At 40.8% G+C, this 21,476-nt stretch overlaps 1 protein-coding gene across 6 annotated transcripts in view; it reads right to left on the bottom strand.

Moving 5' to 3' along the window:
- Window positions 1-4,804, bottom strand: part of ZDBF2 (zinc finger DBF-type containing 2) — a 39,195-nt gene extending 34,391 nt beyond the window's left edge. For 2 of the 6 annotated variants that reach the window (XM_012738883.2, XM_076005866.1), the window contains exons 1-2: window positions 4,470-4,607; window positions 163-215 (exon numbers count right to left, since the gene is read on the bottom strand). The gene's annotated coding sequence lies outside the window, so the exon portion shown is untranslated. Of the gene's footprint in view, window positions 1-162; window positions 4,338-4,469; window positions 4,608-4,714 lie in introns of those variants that run through there. The other 4 variants (XM_076005864.1, XM_076005867.1, XM_076005868.1 and 1 more) reach the window with 4 other exon arrangements.
- Window positions 4,805-21,476: the final 16,672 nt, after the last annotated feature.

Raw genomic sequence — 21,476 nt, 5'->3', positions numbered from 1 at the left:
ATATCAGTTATCATTTTTTATGAAGCAGTAAAATTCTTTCTTATTAAAAGGATCATTTCTTTAGGGTCTGGGATTATATTACTTTGCATGACTGAATGGCTCTTTTTACACAAACTCTGAATTCTATTAGAGCCTGGTATTTTTATAAAGTAAATTATTTACCTTGAGCAGAAAAGGTCAGGTATTTCATCAGCTATATTAGTCCTGGAAAATATCTGTGAATTAAAATAAAACTATTTTTTTAAAAAGGTAAGTCCCACAAGTGTTTATCATTGACTAAGGTACCCCAAAGTCATATGTAAATTTGAAAAGTGACACAATTATGTTTCCAATAATAGAAGAAAACATAATAACTTTTGAACTCAAAGCACCTTACATACTATGACTCACTGAATCTCACACATTTCCTAAGGTGCTCTGTAGTAGAGTGACTATGGTGGCCCCCCTAGTCTATCTTCAAACACTGAAGGTCTCTGGGTTCTGGGGCAGTAGCTATAAAAGAATGTAAGGCACAACTGTGCCTCTGGTAAGGTTAAGAACGAAAATGTTGTCAAATCCAAAGTAAGTTTCACAAGAAACATTTAAAAAATACACATATATGAAATTAAGTTTGGGTCCTGGACAACCACCCAATTCTCAGGTACCATTTTAGTTTTAATGAAAAATACTGTCAATTCTTTATCATCTCTCTATAGCAATGCACAATTAAGCAAAACAGGGTTTTTTTTATTCCTCTGCATTATTGTGGGCAAACTGTTGCCCCTTATCCAGGATCAATGGTTAACAAACTCCAACATTTGGGCTCAAAATTTTAAGCACCTTCCCTATGCAGAACTCCATGCTAGAAGCTTTAAGGGATAAAGACAAATATGAGACAAGTGTTCTTGCCCTCAAAAATTTTAAAATGAAATTGGGTAATTAATGCAAAAGAATGAGGTGCTGCCTGAGAAATGCCTACGCAAAAATAATAAGCTTTAATGGGTTCGATTGCAAAGTTCAGTTTTAGCTGAAGTGGCCAGAGATGCCACAGTGGTTAGGGTTTTTTAACCAGATACTGGAAAATGGGTAGGATTTGCTTACACAAAGGTATGCCAATTAACAAACAAGCAAAGGTACAAATGCAAGAAAGCGCGAGGTACATTTGGAGATAAGTTAACAAGTTCAGCTGAATCTAATAAGGTTTCATATATGAATTTAAGGGGCAAAAAAACAAGAAAAGAAGATTGAGTTTTGACAAGGTAGGATTCAAAAGCAGACTAAAGAATTTAGACTGTATCTTTAAGCAGTGTGGAATTTCTTTTGTTAATAGGTATACCCAAGGAGTGCTTTAAGAAAATTCTGGAACAATGATTCTCTCCCATTCAAAAGAGCTTTTCAAGGGCAAGGAATGTACTGTTAACTACTCAACACCATTTCCTAGAATACTACAGAATTAGTTAATACCCAAAATATCTAAATTCAGAGAGTCAGTATCCCTTAAAGCCGAGCCTCATTTATGCTTGTAAAATAGAAAAACACACATTTTAATCTTTTCTTTAGAGATTACTTTTATTAATTTTTATTACAAAAGTAAAATATTATAGCACAATTATAAAAATAAAGAGCACAAAAATCAGCCATAATCCCACCACCTACTATTAACATTTGTCATATATTCTTCTTTGTTCTCAACATGTTTTTACAAAAATGAAATGGTATTGTATATTCTATTCTGTACGCACCTTTTCTCATTTAACCATATACAGTAAGTCCCTTTATATGCCACTATATATATTTCCAAAACCAAATGTTTAATAATTGCAGAGTATTTCATTTAATCGGGGTAAGATAAAAGCCCTCTTACCTGAAAAGAATCAGTAGTTGGTAAATTAACCTTTTAAAGTCAGTCGTCAATAAGATGATTTTTAAAATACTTAGACACATAACTTTAACATTTTATTATTTAACACATATAAATCTATATATGTTTGATTTAAGGGCAAGTTGGGATTTTTTGTTTCATTGGTATTTTGGGTTTTGGGTTCGTTTGTGTGTGTGTGTGTGTGTGTGTGTGTGAATAGGTTAGCTATCTTTCCAAGTCATGTTTTTTCATAAACTACATCATAATTCACCCTCGAGTTTTCCATTTTCATTCCTCTAAAGCAGAATAAGAATCAAAAGACATTTTCAAACCTGAAAGCAGAATTCAGGTTGTCTAAGATTTTTTCCCCAACCTTTTACAGTTGTTACATCCAGTGAAGTACTTTCACTGTAACAAAGCCTTTTTTTTTTTTAGTCTAAAGCATTCAATTTATTTTTCATAAAAATAATAATGTATTTAAAACGACAGTGTTCACCCTCTTATTTCCCTGGTTTATGTAACATTTAAAACTGCATAAATCCATCTGGGGCAGTGAACGGCTTTCTGAACCACCAAAGATGTCTCAGAAATGAAGTTGCATTTTGTTTTGTTAAGAAATATTTCTTGCAAACCTGAGATGTGTACCAACTACAGAAGTAAACGTCAATAAAAAATATTGCTGAAATGAGTCTGAAGTTGTAGTGTGTTTCTCAAACTGAGTGCGGCACTGTAATAAAAGCTAACAAAATCCAGAATCCTCATGGGAAATATTTTTCAATTGCCTGACTAGAGAGACACAAACTTAATAAAAAATAAGTAAGAAAGATAACAGTAGGGCATTCGGGTTTTTGAATAGCGCAGTCTACTAAATTATGTCTAGCAGTAGGGAAACAACTGCTAAGCAATCACAAAACAATGGCCAAATGATATAAAAAGACCATCTTTATTCAGTGTCAGTTTCTCTACACAACACTATTAACTAATTTTCTATTTTCCAAATTTTTGGATTATCCTTTCCTCTGGTGACAAGCATTATCCTGTATACCTCCATTCAGTCTTAATAAAATAATAATAGCTAACACTTAGTGGGTACTTAATCTGAGCCAGGCACCCCGTCAACAGCTTCATAATACATTATCTCATCTAAATAACAAATACCTTTATAAAATAGCAGCCAAGATAATTCCCACTTAACAAATCAGGAAAACTGTGGTTTAGAAAGTAGAGGTATCTTGTCACAGGTCTCACACCAATAACTAGCGTAGCTGGGGTTTGATCCTAGCTCAATTTAAGCGGTTATGTTTTAATATCTCTTAAAACGTTCCATAAAACGTTTTCTTTCTATATTTTTAGGAATGCTAATTGATTGTTTTAATATTAGTTGAAAACAAATAATTAGGAATCTAATTTGCCGCAATAAACAGTGTCACTATTTCAGAGAAAAAATAAAACCTACGTTTTACTTTAATTGCATCATTGCTCTCATTCTAAGTGCTGGCGGTACCTTGTATTACTGACTTTCAAAATTATTTAGCACTACACACAGAAAGCAAAATATTTTATATTACAACCCAGCACACTCACACAGGCACACAGGCACAGTTAAAACATGTTTCACAAAACAGGACTCTCGCTACATGTAATGCATTCTAGTATTTTCTATGCTATCTTATTCCATTTTTTAAAAAATGCTTGTCATTACTCACTAAATTAATTTCACAACTCACTAACGGATGGAAAACTGCAGATTGAAGAAATAACGCCTTCAAATTTTTAAGCACAGTAAACAATATTCTACAAAAATCGATTATTATCCCTGAATTAAGCTTACTTCTATCCAAATCACCAACCACTGCAGTAATACTTTATCAAATCTCTAACGAGGTGCTTTCTTGCCTTCTGTGCTTTGGGTTCAAATGATATAGAAAAAGTCTTCGATGTATTAAATGCAAAAAGGTCAAATAAATACGCCTTATGTAACACACGTATATATGTTTATATATTCATCACCCCGAATTGTTAATAATTTCTCTTGAGGATAAGACTCCTACAGGCTTTCTCCGTTCCCCCAATCCCCCAGCATATAATTGCTGTTTAAAAGAAAGAAAGAAAGATAACTTCCATTTTGAGGAATAAAAAACGTTTTAGTCCCTTGAGCACCAGTATCTTGTTATGCATTTCTTCCACGAACTACCAACAATCATCGCGTCGGATCATCGCAGGAGCTGGAAAAGGGCCTTTTTAGAAGTAAAAACGATGGCGTAGTATGACCAGACTTACACAACTGTTGCACGACGATAGTAAAATTATCATTAACACAAAAATCAAACGTTTCCAAAATAAACTCTACTCGCCAGAGACTGGTAAAGGCCTAAATCTGGGGACATTTGGACACAACGCAGGGCACTGGGGGAAGGGGGTGTGTGGACAGGTGGCTCGGACCTCGGCCCCACAGGTTGCCCAGACAAGTCTCCGCAGGGACGCAGCCCTAAATCCGACCTCGCACGCCGCCCCCTCCCCGGGCCCGGGCCCAGGCCTCGTCCGCGGGCCCCTCAGACCGCGGGCCCCTCCGACCACGCGCCCTCCGACCCCTGGCCCCAGAAAGAAGCGCAATGCAGCCTGCGCCCACCTCCTTCCCGCGCCCCAGCCACCTCGAAGCCTGCCCGGAGACGCCGATCCGGCTCACGCAGCAGGGGCAGAAAAGGGACTAGGGGCGAGGGGAAGCCGAGGACCTGCGAAGCGGCGCCGCAGCCGCGCGAGCGACCAGCGGCTCTGCCGAGGAAGAAGGCGCCCGGGGCGCCAGGCGAGCAGGCCCCGCCCGCGGGCGTCGCCCCGGTCCGCGCCGCCCCGCCCCGCCCCGGCCGCGGCACTCACCTCCGCGGAGGCCGCCTGGATTCCTTCCGGGCCGCCGTGGAGACCGAGGACCAGGCTAGGTGCTCGCCCTTCTGATTCCCGGTCCGTAGCGGCGCCTGGACCCCCGGCCGTCCGGAGAGCCGCCGCCCGCAGCCCAGGGAGCCAGCGATGAGAGCCGCCGGCCCCTCCGGCCTGGAGGGGAGCGCGGAGCGGGAGCGCGTCTTGCAGGACGCGGGCTCCCAGTGGCGACTGGACTCACGCTAGCATCCAAGGCAACGTGGCGTTGCAGCCCCGATGGAGGTTTGACGTCAGGGAAGGTGCGAAAACCGGGCCCCTTCTGACGCAGGAGCAGTGGGACCGCCCCCCGCCCGCCCACCCACTCACTCGCCCCGGCGGAGGAGCCCCTTTCCTCCCCGCCAGGATCTCTTAAAGTGGACACTGCCTCCCTGGTCAGGGCCCCTCTCCGGAGCTTATGAAATCAATGCTGTTCCAACCACAACGACTAGGCTCATAGCGCGGTTAGGATGCGAGATAAAGACCAAGGTTTTAGCATTTGAGGCCCAAATGAAAATCGCTTGCCAATTCAAAGCAGCATCTGAATGGAGAAAAGAAAATGGGGCTAAGAAGGCTGGCAGTCTGCGCTGTTCCCATGTGTTGCACAGTGAGGTGCATCTCACAAAAGCTCCTGTTGAATGAGCGCTTACTCTGTTGTACGCACTGTTTAAGGTTTATATATACATTCTTGCATTTCTCTTCTGAGTAACTCTACGATGAATCCTATTATTATCCCTCTTTGGCAAATGAGAAAACGGAGGCTTAAAGAAGTTAGGTATTCAAAGACCTACACTACACATTAAAGTGTTCTGAATATTAACAACCATTTGGTCATCCAATTGTATTTTCTTGCTATCCACTACGGATGTATGAGCAAAAACAGTTTAAGTGTAATGGGGACAAAAAACCTAAATCACGCTACTGAATATATAATCTTTGATAAGAAAAATAGTCATATTTAAAATGCAGAGGGCCCTGCTGGAGAGCTTATATCTAGTGTAAAAATAATCTTAGAATGAGCTACTTTGTTCTTTGGCTGTTGATGTAATTATCGTTTCCCGTTTTTAATGAGCTTGCGATGTTTTCCCCTTTTTTCTTTTTATTAACTTGTCCGTTGCTTTTGCTTCCATTGTTTCCATTCTTTGTGTATTTCTCAGTTCTTGCCTCCCCCACTACATCTCTCTTTCACTTTAAACCTGGGCTGTTTCAACCGTTTGACTCCTTTAGATTTAACACACCAAAACGTACTGATTTCTTTTAACGCAAGCTCTTTCCACATCCCAACCTTGGAATTAGTGAAAGAAAATTCATTTTACATTAAGCCAGCCACCATGATATTATGTATTTCACATGTACTAAGACACTTTAACATCTCTGAAATTAGGATGCATATTACAAACTCTGATCTCTTAAACGTTGACCAGGCAGCAGTACAGACATAGTTGTCATTGCCTCCACATACTAAAACTTGGATATTGCTGTGTGGATTGTTCTCATTTCAACTGAATTTTAAGTGCATTGTTTAATAAAACCCACAACCCTAAGAGAAAATGAATTAACAGACATAGGAGTCTCTCAAAATTGAAGAGATTTACCTGCAGAAAGAAGATTTTCCTGGAGAAGATTATTTTCCGAGGATCAAAAAGAGATTCCTCAGCATTTAGAAAGAGAGAAATAGGACTGGCTAAGAGCTATTAGACTTCTGAGAGCCCTAAGTTGCTCACCAAGTACATTAGTTCTTAATGCATCTTGGGAACCTGTATCGAACAGTTAAACAATAAGCCTAATCACCCCTTTAAAAAAAATTAACGTAGGTATTATTCCTGATAGCCTGATTAGTCAATTACAATCGCCTGTAGGTTTCAGTCCAAAACACCACCAAGAAGGAAACAAGTCTGGATGTTACCTGAAAAACTGCAATTGACATCTTCAGTCTAGATCAAGAACATGCCAATATTGGCCGGACTCGGTAGTAGCACGGACCTCTAGCCCGGTAGTAGCACGGCACTCTAGTTGCGGCAACAGGAGTGAGACTCTGACTCAAAAAAAAAAAAAAAAAAAAAAAAAGAAAAGAAAAAAAGAACATGCCAGCATCAAACTTACAGAATAAGGTCAGCTACTTGGAAGAAAATCCTGGATTCAATAGTGGAGCAATCTTAAGATGTGCTGCATCACTAACATTTTTGTGACACAGAAGACAATACAGAAAACCATAGCCTTCAACCACTGATATAAAAGTGGTTCACTTCCCTGTTCCAGGTGGATGACCAAAAAAAAAAAAAAAAAAAAAGAAAAGAAAAACGTGATTCACAAAAGTTGAGCTTGGAATGTGAAGAAGTTTCTGGAATACTTTAACCAATTTTACTTATATTCCCCCCACCCCCGTTTGTGGGCTTTATTTATTTATTTATTTTTTGGATACATATAGTCTCATCTGTCACCCTTGGTAGAGTGTAGTGGCGTCATCCATCGTAACTCACTGCAGCCTCAAATTCCTGGGCTCAAGTAATCCTCCTGCTTCAGCCTCCCGAATAGCTAGTACTACAGGCATGAGCCACAACGCCCGGCTAATTTTTCCATGTTTTTTTTTTTTTTTTTTGTAGAGACAGGTCTCGCTCTGGTCTTGGTCAGGCTGGTCTCAAACTCCTGAGCTCAAGCGCATCAGCCTCCCAGAGTCCTAGAATTACAGGCTGAGTGACCTGCCCGATCATATTTCCCTTTTTATGCATGCACAAGATTGCTACATAATAAATAATCTGTCTCAAAGCCTAAGAGAGTTCTTTTATTAACTATGAAATAAAAATGCTAAGTTACAAGAAATCATTGTTATAGTTTAGTTGGCAGAATTTTTCTTCCAACATGATGCTATCACAAAACATTAGAGGAAATCCCATCTTGCATCAGATTAGCAGTCCATCCAGACCAGATTTCTGTCTAGTGGCAATGGGTACATTTTGTGGGACAGCTTAATTATCTATAAGGTTAAGCTCAAAATGTTACAATTTCCCCCTAATCCTTTATTAACCCATTACAGATATAAACACATTTATTCAGCAAATACTTATTTACAAGACCCTAGGGATCAAGATTGGGCTTGTATGCACCCTATTTCCTTCCTAATGTAGTTGGTCTAAGGTGAAAAAAGGCTCCTACTTACGTGTTATTTCACAATCTTCCTTCTTTAAAGGAAAAATAAAAGCTGCTCTTTTATGTCTAGAAATCATTCCAATAATGCCTATATTTTGTAAGCTGTTTAAATTGACATTTGGCTAATGTCTTAAGAAAAAAGCTATAGGGAAAACCCAGATCTCATTGCTGAGTCATAAAAGAATTCAGATTCCATCAACTTAAGAGTTTGGGTTATTTTCCCCCAAAATTCTATTACTCTGTACCTCATTTTGCCTATTCACAGTCAAGTGAGGTCATTATGAAGTTTCTACTCATTAGCATTTCACCTCTTTAAAGAATACAGTGTCATCTCAAGCATAAAGGGATTCAATTATATTTAAATCATAATTTAAAAATTAACACAAATGATCCCAAAAATCTTCATTTTTGTCTTCCTGATTACTCCATATAAGATAATCAAAACTTTCATTCACAAGGTAGAGGGAAAGATGGTAGCGCTAATGTCATTGGAACAAAAAGTTAATGGAAAAAATACAAGTTAAAGTATATGTATGGCTCGAGGTGGCTCACACCTGTACTCATGGCATTCTAGGAGGCCAATGGGAGATCGCTTGAGCTCCAGGATTCCAGGTCAGCCTGAGCAAGAGCAAGACCTCATCTCCACAAAAACTAGAAAAATTAGCCAGGCGTTGTAGCACATGCCTGTAGTCCCAGCTACTCAGGATGCTGAGGATTGCTCGAACCCAGGAGTTTGAGGTTGCAGTGAGCTACAATGACACGACTGTACTCTATCCAGGGCGACAGAGTGAGACTGTCTCAAAATAAGTAAATAAATAAACTATATGGCTTAAAGTTGCAAAGGTATACTGCGGATATATGGAGAATGGCAGTATAACTAAGTGAGGAGGAGAGTGCAGGGGGAGATTGTGCAAATGAATTAAATCCTCATCTATCATATAGAAATTTAATATGTAACATCTATAAAATTAGCAAATCGCTAAATAGCAATGTAAGTCTTTTTTAAAAAAATATAAACATAAGATGATCCACCAGAACTAAGGACAAGATATAGTTTTTCAAATAGTTGCTACTGCTTATCAGGAGTAGATAACATAGAGCACCCTCTTGGCAATCATTCGCGTGTCTATTTGTCTTACTATACCTGCACAAGACAACCCCAGGGTATACATTTCTAGAACAAATGGTGCAGTGGGCAGAATAGGTGGACACCATATGGTGATGGTGAGTCCTTAGACTGCTCTGGGCTTAATAACTGGCCCCAGCAGACAGCGGTCACTGCCAGAGATGGCACCACGGGTGCTGGCAATTTACTGCTTCATGGCTACCACTTCTTGGCTACTGCGTGTACTGTTTTTTGTCAGCAATTACCATGATTTCCTAGGAGCTGGAAAAGCGGAGTCCCCCCAAGCTGCCCTGTAGAGCGCCACAAAGAGTGCCAAGCTGTGGAGATTGCTGTATATGTATAGACCACCATGTACAGTGCCAAGCGGCAGTGGGCAAAGGAGTAGCAGGAGCGAGGGACTACAATTGTAGTATCACAATAACATTTTCCCCACATCAATTTAAAATTACACACAGTGAGATTTTATCGTCTCTGTTATAGTCTCCCCATCCTATTCTTCCTTCAATCTAGTCTTTTCTACTTTTACATTTTGTGGATATGGCTGTAATACACCTTCACACAAAAACATAGCTGGGGTGTTTGTTTCCAATAATTCTTTACCAATTTTTAACATATTCTATTCCTTCCTCTTTTTTCTTTCTTTTCTTTCCCTCTTTTGCTTCTACTCACCTGTTTTTTCTTCTCCTTTCACTTTTCTTGCTAGTAGAAACAACATCTGTAGCCCTCAAAGATAGTGCTTTCAACTTCTGGTGATAATCAGGACTGAAAATGCTACTAACCTCCACTTATTCAATTCTTTTATTCAAAAGTCATCCAAACATATATCCTCTAGAGTTTAACTTTACAGAAAGAACTACTATTCACTTTTTATATGATGAGGTCACCAATATGAAAATTATATTCTTTTCCTCTATTTAAATTCCCAGATGTTTTCTTCAGTTAACTTGGAACAATGTAGGTCAGGCACATCAGCTTACGCCTGTAGTCCCAGCCACTTGAGGAGCCTGTGGCAGGAGGATCACTTGAGCCCAGGAGATCTAGGTTGCAGTGAGTTATGATCCAGCCACTACACTCTAGCCGGGGTCCTTCATCAAAAACAAAACGAAACAAAACAAAAAAAACTTTGTGACAATATAGAATTATCCTATTTCAATATATGTTGCTATAAGGAAAAATTTAGAGGCCAGTGTGAATTTCACATATCCTGTTTTGAAAAATTAATTGGTGGCATTCAAATATTATGATATGGAAAGAGGCTCCAGAAATTTTTGTTAATGTCAAAGTACCACAGGGTCAATTGTATTAACTATATTTTTAATTTTCTTTTTTGAGACAGAGTCTTGCTCTGTCCGCCCAGGTAGCCTGTAGTGGCATCATCGTGGCTCACTGCAACCTCAAACTCCTGGGCTCAAGTGATCCTCCTGCTTCAGCCTCCTGAGTAGCTGGGACTACATGTGTGCTCCACGATGCCCAGCTAATTTTTCTACTTGTAGTAGAAACAGGGTCTGGATCTTGCTCAGGCTGGTCTTAAACTCCTCAGCTCAAGCAATCCTCCTGCCTCAGCCTCCCAGAGTGCTAGGATTACAGGTGTGAGCCACCGCGCCGGCCAATTTTCAGTATTCTTGATGCAATTGGGGTCTTTTGGAACTGGGGAACTGCCTCTCTCAGGTTTAACTAATTCCCAGAGATAAGAACTCATCTGCCAGCACACCTTTGCTATGCAAACCAACCAATCCCCAGTCACTAGTTCCTAACCATCTCCTTTATCAGACCTCTACAGTCCAGGACTCTATGCCTTGTCCTAATCACTATGGGGCCAACTATCAGACCACCAGGAGCCAATCCTATAGCTCAGAATTCTTTGAAACTGCTCAAACTATGCAATCCTAAATTTGTACCACTAGCGTATTTTGCTTTGCTCACTGCTTCCCAAGAAAACCACAATAAAAGCTCCAGCAGCACTTCCTCCCTCTCCCTCTCTTTCTCTCCCTCTCTCTCTCTCTCTCTCTCTCTCTCTCTCTCTCTCTCTCTCTCTCTCTCTCTCTCTCTCTCTCTCTCTGCCTATTCATCTCGCTTTGGCATCTCCCGGTATGGTGTGCCCTGCTTTCTGTGTCTAGAAGAATGAGCAAAATAAAAAACATTTTTCTTGGCGATCATTTGCATGTCTGTGTGTCTTACTATAACTGCATAAGACAAACCCATGGTATACATTTCTATAACAAATGGGGCAGCAGGCAGAATAGGCGGACACCATAAGAAGATGGTGAGTCCTTAGACTGCTCTGGGCTTAGAAACTGGCCCCAGCAGACAGTGGCCACTGCCTGAGATGGCACTGTGGGTATTGGCAGCTTACTGCTTAATGGCTACTGCGCGTTCTGTTTTTTGTCAGCTATTATGGAATTCTCCCCATGCTGCCCTGTAGAGTTCCACCAAGAACTCCAAGCTGTGGAGATTACCGTATAGGTATAGACCACCATGTACAGTGCCAAGTGGCAGAGACGGAGAACGGCAGAACTCTCATCTCAGCACATGACAAGCCTGTCCCACCCACCCTCCGCCCCGCACTAAGAGACCAAACTCTAGCATGGCTCCTAGCAGAACAGCCACGTTCCTAAGGTATCCCCAGCCCCCCTTATAACGAATGCCTGCCTAAGAAAGCGCAACACTGACAGGAAAATTTACTATTTGTTCTAGTCAGGTTTCCTGACCTCCCTTTCTTAGAGCATTTACTAAAAAGGGCTCATAATTATAAATATGTACCTCTTGCAACTCAGAAGCATTTTTCTCAAAGACCTGAGAGCCATTCCTTTGAAATGTAAGCATCACGAAGGATAAGGCCCTAGTCTTCTAGTCTCTATGGGAAGATAGAAACCTAACTTAGATACCTGTCGGCTAGGGGACACAGCTGGCCTAATCACGTTTATATTGAACAATGCTTTGTAATTGTTTTTTAGGAGCACGGATGTAATTTAATCTGGCAACATTATTCAATATATATGCTTAAATCACAAACATGTTCACAAGAGTGCACATATTGTTTCCTGAATAACACACTGAAGAGTCAAAAGGGATATAAGTCCGTGCATGGTGGCGTGCCTGTAGTCCCAGCTACTCAGGAAACTGAGGCAGAAGTATCGCTTGAGCCAGGAGTTCCAGGTTACGGGGAGCTATGATGACGCAACTGCACTCTAGCTGGGGCTAACCCTGTCTCAAAAAAAAAAAAAAAAAAAAATTAAACAAAAAAACCTTACTGACTCCTCTCTGAGGAAGTAAATTTCCAACACCCTCAACTGCCATTAAACTCGAAAGGGGAAGTAACACTACAGGTTGAAAGGAATTTACCTCATTTTTCACTGATACCGCCCCAGGGCAACACCGTCTACCCTTAACAGCAACCCATTTCCTATTCCCCCTCCTCAGAGTCACCAGACTTTACGGATGGAGGGTTTTATCATTTGCCTCATAATTGCCTTTCACAACTTCTTTCCATGGGATCTTTTAACCACTTCGGTACAGCACTCACCGGCTGTGAAACCTTGCCCACAGCCGGCACTCATAGTCCTTATGATAGTTTGTGCTGTGCATAGACGACGAATCCGTTTTGCGCTTGTGTAATGAGGAAAGCTTTAAAGCTCTGAAAGCTTGTTTTACTTTACAGGCAACTTTACTTGTAATGTAAATCAGAATAGGTAACATATACATATATGTCATCATTACGTTATTTTTAAATGTTCACAATTTTATTTTGATAAATGAAAAATTAGAAAAGTCATATCACGGCTGTCAGCTAAAGTCGCTGCACGCGTTCATCTGTGGCTACCCACTATAGTTGACGCTCGTACCGAAGTGGTTAAAGCTCAGCACAACTTCCTTCTCAATTCATCCACCCCTGTAAATCTGTTAGGAAGGGATCTAGTCACAAATTGGGGTATTGAAATTCATTATGCCCCAAATGAACTCCTCCCCAACTACTCCCCATCATGTCTTTGTCCTTCAGTGATTCGTCTGACTTCCTGGAGTTCTTCTTCCTTCTTCAATCTAGCATTTATTCCACTAAGAACTTACATCAACTGTTAGACAAAATTCCTTTTTTTGTGGGCAACAAAGTCCACAGGTACTGGACCTACATAAGATGCAGATTTCCTTAAGGTAGAAACAGATCTTTCCATGCCCTGCATTAAGTTCCCCAGTATCATTTAAAACCCAAAGGGTGGGAGAACCACCCAGTAATCCAAGATTTATTAGACAAAAAAACAAACAAACAAACATTTCTAGTCTTTGCAACACTCCCATTCTGGCCATTACAAAGCCAAAAGGAAAAGAGTATTGGTCTGTACAAGATCTTAGATCTATCAATAAAATTGTCAAACACAGATTCCCAGATGTCTAAGCATAAAACTACCCTGTTTGTGATCCCTTTCAACACCCAGTATTTCACTGGTCATTGATTTATGTTCAGCTTTTTCAGTAGTCTCCTTAATAAAGATTCTCAGTACTTGTTTTTCTTTACCTGGGAAAATCAACAATATTTCTGGACCGTTTTATGTCACGATGATTTACTGAGGCCCCTACCTACTTCTCGTGCACAAATTTAAGGGACTTAAATTCCCATGAAGTCCACTGTACTCTAATATGTAGATGATCTTCTGTGTTCTGACAGTTATAACAGCGCTCTCTCTGAACAACGAATACCTTCTTAAGGCATTAGCAAAAAAGGACCATAAGGTGGCTAAATACACAGTTCAATTATGCCATCTATGAGTCTGATATCTGAGTCATGGCATCGCAGCCTCAGGAAAACCTATCCCTACAGATGTAGCTTCTACTATTTAACAGTTTCCTCTCCCATAAACAAAAAGATAAAAGGATTTTTTAAGCCTTGTGGAAACTGTAGAATGTAGATACTAATTTATCTATGATTGCCTCACCCTTTTATGCCATGACAAGGGGATCATCTCTCCATCCAGTCATCTAGGACCCCCTACCCAAGGATGCTTCTGAGAATGTTGAAAGCTCTCTATTTTCTCATTTCATGTTTGTCCCTCGGAAGCTGCGGGCTCGCAGCGAGCTTGCTGCGAGCTTAGTCGAAGACGACTGCGGGTCTCGCTAGAGGAAGGTCATTTCTTTGTTCAAAAATATATGAGCGGCCAACTAAAAATACATAGAAAAAATTAGCTGGGCATGGTGGCACATGCCTGTAGTCCCAGCTACTCAGGAGGCTGAAGCAGGAGGATCGCTTGAGCCTGGGAGTTTGAGGTTGCTGTGAGCTAGGCTGACGCCACAGCACTTTAGCCTGGGCAACACAGTGAAACTCTGTCTCAATAATAATAATAATAATGATAATCATAATCGCTTGAGCCTGAGAGTTTGAGGTTGCTGTGAGCTAGGCTGATGCCACAGCACTCTAGTCTGCGCAACACAGTGAGACTCTGTCTTAATAATAATAATAATAGAAGAATATATGAGCTCCTGCACTCCCCTGCTAGACCTCCCAACAGGGTCTCAAGGGCTCTCTATTTTCACCCTTGCACTCTCGGGCTTTCCAATTACTCTCTACGTTTTTCTGTGTGGCAAGCCAGCTTTGGGAAGGTTCTTGGCACTCCAAAGCCCTCTTCTCTCTGGGATCTGTAATTAATATGCTGCATGAGTTTTGTTGTGCTACCTCTTCTGGGTCTCACCAGACTGAAACACTGGAACCTACCTCTCCTCCCGGTCAAGCTCTCTTAGAGAGTAGCTAACTTCGTGGGAATAAACTGGACACAAGTCAGACAAGAGCCACAGGGGCATCTGCCAGCATAAACAAGTTTACTATGAGAAGGACACCTGGTCATAGAGCAGGCGCTTAGGCACTGGGCTAGGGTGAAGAAGAATCCCATGAAAGGCACACTGTAAACATCCACGACCACCTCCACTGGAGCCCCTTCAGGGCAGGGCTGGACTTCATAGCCACTCTCTCTCTCAGGACCAAATTAGAGGAAAGGCCAAATTAGAGAACATACAACTGGCACAGCGAGCAAAGAGCAAAATGTGTGGCCATAGCCATTGCCAGGAAGGGCGCATAAAATGTCTCTCGCCCACTCTCAGCTGTGCTTGCTCCACGTCTCTGCCACATGACTAGCACCCTGTACGGTTGCAGCGCTGCTGGCTAGAACAAGCCCGCTGCACTGCTGTGAGCAGCAGCTGCAAGTGCCTCTGCGGCCTCTACCTGTGGCGTCCACCCTAAAGTGTCACTGTTGCCATTATCAGTGAAAGTCCTCCGGAGGAGAGCAAAGAGACGGGAGTGGGGGTGGGTGGGGGGGTGGGGGGGTGTGTGTGTCTGATCTAAGAATACACCATACTGTGGCGGCTGCTTGACTAGATTAAAGACAAGATAAGATTAAAGACCAGACGCTCCTCCCTGCCTACCATCAAGGAGAGCTAAAGTGCCTGAATCTGACTGCGAGGTTATTTCCTTTGCCCAAAATGAGGCTAAGGGCTACAGGGACAAAGGAATGAATTCCACAGCAAGGGAAGAAGGAGACTTTCCTCTGCAACCACTGTGATGGCGGGTCACACCCCTGACAAAGAGAATAATCTCGCAACAAGAAACCAATGGCACCACCAAAGGCCAGTGGTCACTTTGTCCTCCTGACCCAAATGAGGTCCATCAGGGCACCCCAGAGAGGGAGGCAGCTGCTTATGGAAGGGCCCCATGGATATGATACCACTAATGGAGGTTGCCGCTCACAAAAGGGGCTACTCAATACCCAGTAGCTTGTCAAGTAAACATCCAAAGATAGAGGCAAAAAAAAAAAAAAAAAAGTAGTCACATAGAAATACAAGACATTCTTTATCCTTGGAGCTAGAGTTCTGTAAAAAACATAAAAAAAGAAAAAAAAAAGAAATACAAGACATTCTAAAGATTTTATTGTAAAAAGAAAAGTGTGGGCTAGGCGCGGTAGCTCACGTGTCTAATTCTAGCAATCTAAGAGGCTGGGGCGGGTGGATCGTTTGAGCTTAGGACTTTGAGACCAGCCTGAGCAAGAGCGAGACCCCCGTCTCTACTAAAAATACAAATAAATGAGCTAGATAACTAAAAATATATAGAAAAAATTAGCCAGGCACGGTGGTGCATGCCTGTAGTCCCAGCTACTCGGGAGGCTGAGGCAGTAGGATTGCTTGAGCCCAGGAGTATCAGGTTCTTGTGAGCTAGGCTGACGCCACTGCACTCCAGCCTGGGCAACAGAGCGAGACTCTGTTTCAAAAGAAAACAAACAAACAAAAAAAAAAAAAACGAAAGAAAAGCGGGGAAGGAGCTGGGACTAATTATCTTGCAAATGGAGCCATGACAGGGAGAGGCTACTGCTTATAAACACCAGGTCCCTTCCTCTTACGCCCTTCCTCCTATTGACCAAAGAAGGAAACTAAGAACCTGGAAAGCATAAAAGAAAAACAAAACAAAACAAACACAAAGGGAATAAAGGAGTGCAGGTCACGTGACATCGAGACCAAATTAAAAAGCATTTATATTTACAATGATAAGGATAACCCCATCTATTACTTGGCACACCAGCCACCTGAGACCCCCACCCCTCACAGAAGACCCGCATCGGCATAATACTAACCTATTACCTGGCGCATCAACTCACCTATTACCTGGTGGCGCATTAGCCACCTGACACCCCGCTCCTCGGACCACCCCAGCTTAATAAAAGTGGGAAAAATCGAGTAGACGGGGCTCAGAATTTGTTGGCAAGACTCCTCTGAGCCCGCTCGGCAATAAACTTTGACTCTCTGACGCTCCTCTCCGTGTGCCGCTGGGTTTGTCCTCAGGACCACCCGCTGTAATACTTGCTGTAATGACAAAACCAAACCATACTAAACAGCAATTTGGAGTCACAGTTGTGCGACGAATATGTCTTGAACATTTTAAGTTACTTCTATTGCCGTGTTCTCTTTAGCAAAATTGATTCCAAAAGAAAACACTCTTACTCTTACCTCTCCCTGTCAAAACTGTGTGCATTCTGAAATGTCTTTGGTTGTGGTAGTCCAGTTTTCCTTATAATTTTGTTAATGTGCTGTGAAAGATTGGAAATCTGAGCATAGACATGATATTAAATATACATGATATTAAATCGTGAATTAACAGCTTATGAACATTCAAAGACATTGGTATTTGAAATCCTCTTAAGGAAAATTTGCCTTCAATTTTTAAGCTGGAAAGTCATTGGAATAGTTGTTTAGAAAAGGATCACAAGTACATGGCTTTTCAGATTTTCGTTATGGTTTGTTAAGAATTGGAAACAAATTGAAATGTGTGTCAACTGATCCTCAATGTAACCAATAAAATCTCAACTATGAAAGGAAAAACAAACAAAAATAAGTTTTAACAAGAAAATGGGGAAGTTGGAACCCTTGTGCACTGTTGGGGAGAATGTAAAATAGTGTAGCTATTATGGAAAACAGTATGGAAGGTCCTAAAAAAGAAAAAACAGTCACAAAAGGACTCCTATGAAGTAGTCAAAATTATAGAAATAGTAGAAAAGAGGTTACCACACAGGCTGGAAAAGGGGGAAAAGAGAATCAAAGTTGACTGGCTACACAGTTTCAAATTTGCAAGAAGAAAAAGTTGTGGGGATCTGTTGCACAAAAATATCAATATGTCTAACACTACCGAACTGTACACTTAAAATAGTAAATATGATAAATTTAACGTTTTACGTTTTTTACTTCAGTAAAAAAAAATCCTGCAGGGAGGAAAATGGAGAACAGGGGCAGACTCTAGGGTCTTCACCACAGGCTCCACGCTATCATTCATTGCTGTGGAGAAGCTACAATTTGCTGACAAGGCACCAGACCCTAAAATTCATGATTTACTGAGACTAGGACTAATAAGACTAAGACTAAGACGAAAACATGTCTACTCAAACTCTCTAAGACTAGATTTTACGCAACTGGGGACCCACCGTATAGCCGAGAATCTTCTGAAACCACTTAAACTATCCAATCGTAAATCTGTACCCCTTGCTTACCTTGCTTCGCCCATTGCTTCCGAAGAAAACCACAATAAAGGCTGCGCCTGCAGTTCCCCTCTCTCTCTCTCTCTCTCTCTCTCTCTCTCTCTCTCTCTCTCTCTCTCTCTCTCTCTCTCTCTGCCTGCTCATCTCGCGTTGACATCTCCATCTGTGATGTGCTCTGCCTCCAGGGTCTAGGGGACTGCAAGCATAATAAAAAACTTCTTCCTCCTTGGCGATCATTTGTGTGTCTTACTATACCTGCACAAAACACACCCAGGGTACATTTCTAGAACTGGCGCAGCGAGCAGGATATGTACACAACACCAGACAGAGACGATGAGTCCTGCTCTGAGCAAAGTAACTGGACCCCGCCACTGCCTGCGAGGGCGCTGCCAATGTTGGCGGCGCAGTTGCTGCTTGATGACTACGGATTTCGTTGTTAGGTATTGCCATGATTTCCTAACCTAAAATTGGGGAGCTGGAAAAGCTGAGTCCTCCCAGAGCTGCACCGGAGAGTGCCGCGTGCGGTGGCGCAGACGGTCCCAGGACAAACCCAGGGCGTACACTATCCCAGAGAGGTACAGGACGACCAGACAGGGGCAGACTATACTGCAAACTGTTCCGAGATGAGCGGACTGGGATGTAGCGCCCCAAAAAGTTCCAAGATGGGAAAATTGGGGCACATAGTACCACAGACGGTTCAAAAATGAGAAGAGTGGGGCGTACATATGGTGCTGCAAATATTTAGGTCATTAAATATGAAGTGTTCGATTTTTAATTAAAAGTTTAGTTTATTATATCTAAAACAAGAAGCAGTATAATTAATCAGAGTATGCACCAAAACAATGGACACTTTGTTGCCATCTTAACCACTTCCGGACGAGCGTTGACTATAGTCGATAGCCACAGATGAAAGCGCACATCGGCTTTAGTCCATAGCCAAAAGCTTTTACTTTTACAGCTTTTATCTCTGCAGTTGCAGTGTGTACGTTCAGCTAATAATTTACTACGAATCTGTGAGCTTTTAACAAGTCCTTAGTAGAAGTTATTATAGTACGCTTTTGATTCGTGTAAGTAATAATATAATTTACCTATTTCTGAGATTTTTGTTTTTATTTTTTATGCTATGTCTTAGTTTTTATAATTCTGAGACCCATAATGGATTCTGACACGTCAAGTGAAGGCAGCATCGTTTTGAAATGTAAAAACGTTACTTCAAAAAGGAAGAGGGAATTAATTCTATCGTCAGATTCAGAAGCAGAAGAATTAAAGAGGAAAAAAGAAAATTCTGTAATAAATATGTGGTCGCGTGAAAACTTGGATCCACACATATATATACACGTTTGTTGATGAAGACAGTGGAATTAAAGCAGAAAATATTAATGATTCATTCAATGTTTTGGATTATTTCAAAATATTCTTTTCGGAGAATTTAATGACAGATATTGTAAATGCGACAGTTACTATCGATATACAGTTGATGCTTAATGACTGCTTGATGACTACGGATTTCGTTGTTAGGTACTGCCATGCTTTCCTAACCTAAAATTGGGGAGCTGGGACAGCTGATCTCCTTCATTACAAAATTGATCCGATATGACAATAATGAACTGTATACTTTCCTTGCACTAACACTCATAATGTCTCGTGTGAAAAAATTATCCAGTAAAGAACATTAGAAGACTAATGAAGTGCCTAGAATGGATATATTCAATAAACATATGTCACGAGGTAGATATATAATGTTGCTAAAGATGCTTTGCTTCAGCAATAAAGAATCTGAAAGGTCAGAAGACCAACTGACAAAAATCCGGGAACCTTCTGATAAGCTGCACAAAACATTCAAAAAATCATTTTATCCATTCAGGATTTTATGCATTGATGAGAGTCTCTTACTTTTTACAGGACGATTATTTTTCAAGCAATATATACCATCCAAGAGAAGTAGGTTTGGGATAAAATCATTTGTGCTGTGCGATTGTTTAACAGGATACATTTTGGCTATAATTGTTTATGCCGGCTTAACTACCAAAGTGCAAACATTTTCTGAAAAATTAAGTAAAAGTGGCAATATTGTGGTAACACTGATGCAACCTTATTTAGGAAAGGGTCATCAATTATTCATTGATAATTAGTATTCAAGTCCTGCACTATTCTGATATTTGGACAGCTTTGCAACAAACGCATGTGGGACAGTAAAAAAGCGACGGGAATGTATGCCAAAAATGCCAGAAAAATTAGAAAAAGGAGAACTTAGTTTTAGATCATCAGGAAATTTGCTCGAACTGAAATGGCAAGACAAACGTGAAGTTTGGATGTTGTCCACAAGTCATTCGGCTGGATATAAGGATTGTGAAAAGAAAAATATAAACGGGTGAAAATATTCAAAAGCCTCTCACGCCTGTAATCCTAGCACTCTGGGAGGCCGAGGCAGCAGATTGCTAGAGGTCAGGAGTTTGAAACCAGCCTGAGCAAGAGCGAGACCCATTCTCTACTATAAATAGAAAGAAATTAATTGGCCAACTAATATATATAGAAAAAATTAGCTGGGCATAGTGGCGCATGCCTGTAGTCCCAGCTACTCGAGAGGCTGAGGCAGTAGGATTGCTTGAGCCCAGGAGTTTGAGGTTGCTGTGAGCTAGGCTGATGCCCCAGCACTCACTCTAGCCTGGGCAACAAAGTGAGACTCTGTCTCAAAAAAAGAAAGAAAGAAAAATAGTCAAAAGCCTTCATGTATTATAGACTATAGCAAATCGATGGGTATAGTTGATAAAAGTGACAGAATTATAAATATGATTTCATCCACAAGAAAAATGCTGAAATGGTACAAGAAATTCTTTTTTCACTTGCTAGACATTTCAATATGGAATGCATATTGTCTATATAAATTTTACACAAAAACAACTATATCAATGTCCGCCTATCACTTGGCATTAATAACAAAACTTCTACAACAGTACTCCAAATCGAGGCAATACAACCCTTGTACTGCATCAGAAAATCTCATGCGTTTTAGAGAAAGACATTTTCCAGCACTTTACAATAGTGATAAAACTAAAAGGAAAAACCCATTAAAAAGATGTATTGTATGCTCAAAACATAATAAAAGGCGTAGTACTAGATACTATTGTAAACTATGTAATATTGGCCTATGTGTAGCCCCATGCCTCGAAGTTCATCATAGCAAAGAATAAAATTTATTGTAATATTCAAAAACTTGCCTTATTTCTTTATGATATGAATGAAATAAAACTATAAATTTGAATTGACTTTTCTAATTTTTCATTTATCAAAATAAAATTGTAAACATTTAAGAATAATGTAATAAAAACATATACGTATATGTTACCTATTCTGATTTACATTACAAGTAAAGCTACCTGTAAAGTAAAACAAGCTTTCAGTGCTTTAAAGCTTTCCTCATCACACAAGAGCAAAACGGACCCGTCATCAACGCACA

Source organism: Microcebus murinus, chromosome 8, assembly GCF_040939455.1.
Source record: "Microcebus murinus isolate Inina chromosome 8, M.murinus_Inina_mat1.0, whole genome shotgun sequence".
NCBI lineage: Eukaryota > Metazoa > Chordata > Mammalia > Primates > Cheirogaleidae > Microcebus > Microcebus murinus.
This window is presented reverse-complemented; position numbering and strand designations above follow the sequence as displayed.